Consider the following 2,496-nt stretch of genomic DNA (forward strand, 5'->3'; position numbering starts at 1 on the left):
CTTCCCTCCCTCAGAATTGCTGGCCTTGTGCCAAAATTTGAAATCAATGTTTATACATTTAATCTTGGATGTAGCCGATTTTGTAACAGACAAGGGGTAAAGACCCACCACCCTGCCACCACCATCGGTCATGAATGACCATGGGATTGTGCCTAGAAACTTCCCCTCCGAGACGGAAGTCCGGAGAAGGTCGTTTATGGATGACAAGCAGCCGCTCATGCATACCAGCCTCCCCCTCTCCACGTCACCGATGTTATGCAAGGGAAAGGCAAAGGGTGATATAGCTTGACACCAGTGACGTCGCACAGCCCGGTCCAGGAATCGAACTCATTACCTCATGGTTTGTAAGCTCGACGCTCCAACCACTAAGCCATGCGCCTTCACAAAATAATGATTTCTTTATTGCCTACAGGGGGCTAAACATAGAGGGGACAAACAAGGACAGACAAAGGAATTAAGTCGATTACATCAACCCCAATGCGTAACTGGTACTTATTTAATCGACCCCCCAAACGAGGAAGGGCAAAGTCGACCTCGGCGGATTTCGAACTCAGAACGTAACGGCAGACGAAATACCGGAAGAAAATCACCGAAGTAGAGTCGCTTATATATTTGTGGCAACGCAAAGCAAAACACGATGTATACTAAATAAATTCGAAGTGTAGTAAGTTTCAAACGAGAACTCTTCGGGGTAGAATTTCTTTTCACAACAGCAATCAATAATTTCGAACATGAAATCCTCGTCACGGAATAGTAGTCATGTCAGAAAATATTCGTACAATTCATCGATAATGTATTTGTGCAATGTCTATGGAGAGTACTCAACAGATCTTATATAAGTTTTGATCAATGATATATGTATATAAAAATATAAATATAAACATGTAATGTAAATGAAATGAACAGAAAATAAAGGAAGGCGTACATATCACAGCAAAACATATATATTTCCAACTCTGACAAAGCTATACTTCGGTTAGTTGAACGTATATAAAATAGCACACGTTTAGAGTTTCTATTCTGTGATGTAATCTATAAGTTCGAAATTATTGGTTTCAAATTTTGGCACCAGGCCAGCAATTTCATGGGATGAGGTCAATCGATTAGATCGAACCAGTGCTCAACTAGCATTTATTTTATCGCCCACATCCCCGAAATGATGAAAGGCAAAGTCGACCCCGGCAGCATTTGAACTTAGAATGTAACGTCGGAAGCATATTTTGTCCGGCGCAGTAACGATTGTACTAAGCTGCCGCCTTAAAACATGAAATTATGGAACGCTGTACAGAAGAAACTTTACGACATTTTTATTTTGCTTTGGTTTTCTTGTTGCTGGTGATACAATTCCACTTAAAGAAAATGTGTTCACAATAAAGGCGGTGAACTGGTAGAAACGTTAGCACGCCGGGCGAAATGCTTAGGGGGATTTCGTCTGCCGTTACGTTCTGAGTTCAAATTCCGCCGAGGTCGACTTTGCCTTTCATCCTTTCGAGGTCGATAAATTGAGTACCAGTTACACACTGGTGTCGATGTAATCGACTTAATCCCTTGTCTTTCCTTGTTTGTCCCCTCTATGTTTAGCCCCTTGTGGGCAATAAAGAAATAAGAAACGTTAGCACGCCGGGCGAAATGCTTAGGGGTATTTCGTCTGTCTTGCGTTCTTAGTTCAAATTCCGCCGAGGTCGACTTTGCCTTTCATTCTTTCGGGGTCGATAAATTAAGTACCAGTTACGCACTGGGGTTGCTGTAATCGACTTAATCCGTTTGTCTGTCCTTGTTTGTCCCCTCTGTGTGTAGCCCCTTGTGGGCAATAATGAAATAAGAAAATGTGTTTACAATATTAATAATAATTCTTTCAAATTTTGGCACAAGGACTGCAATATTATGGGTAGGGGGTGGTCAGTTGAAACCACAGATTCCAGCTCTTAGCTGGTGCGTATTTCATTAATCTCGAAAGAATGAAAAGAATTTGAACTTAGAACGTAAAGACGGACGAAATGTTGCTAAGCATTTTCTGCGGCATGCTAGCGATTATGCCAGCGACGAGCCGGCATAATCATTTCGTCTTTAGGTACAAGACCTGAAATTTGCAGGGAAGAGGCTGGTCGATTACATCGATCCCTGTTCTCAACTGGTGCTCATTTCATTGAACCCGAAAGAATGACAAATAAAGTCGACCTCGGCGGAATTTGAACTCAGAACATACAGACGGACGAACAGCTGCTAAGCACTTTGTCCGGCATGCTAACTAATCAGCCAGCTTGTCGCCTTCACAATAATAACTTTTAAAAGAAAGAAAGGAAGAAGAAGAAGAAGAAGAAGAAGAAGAAGAAGAAGAAGAAGAAGAAGAAGAAGAAGAAGAAGAAGAAGAAGAAGAAGAAGAAGAAGAAGAAGAAGAAGAAGAAGAAGAAGAAGAAGAAGAAGAAGAAGAAGAAGAAGAAACTCCAGACATTTTCGAAACAGATAATAAAAAAAGTAAAAAATTAAAATCAAACC

Source organism: Octopus bimaculoides, chromosome 3 (assembly GCF_001194135.2).
Source record: "Octopus bimaculoides isolate UCB-OBI-ISO-001 chromosome 3, ASM119413v2, whole genome shotgun sequence".
Lineage (NCBI taxonomy): Eukaryota > Metazoa > Mollusca > Cephalopoda > Octopoda > Octopodidae > Octopus > Octopus bimaculoides.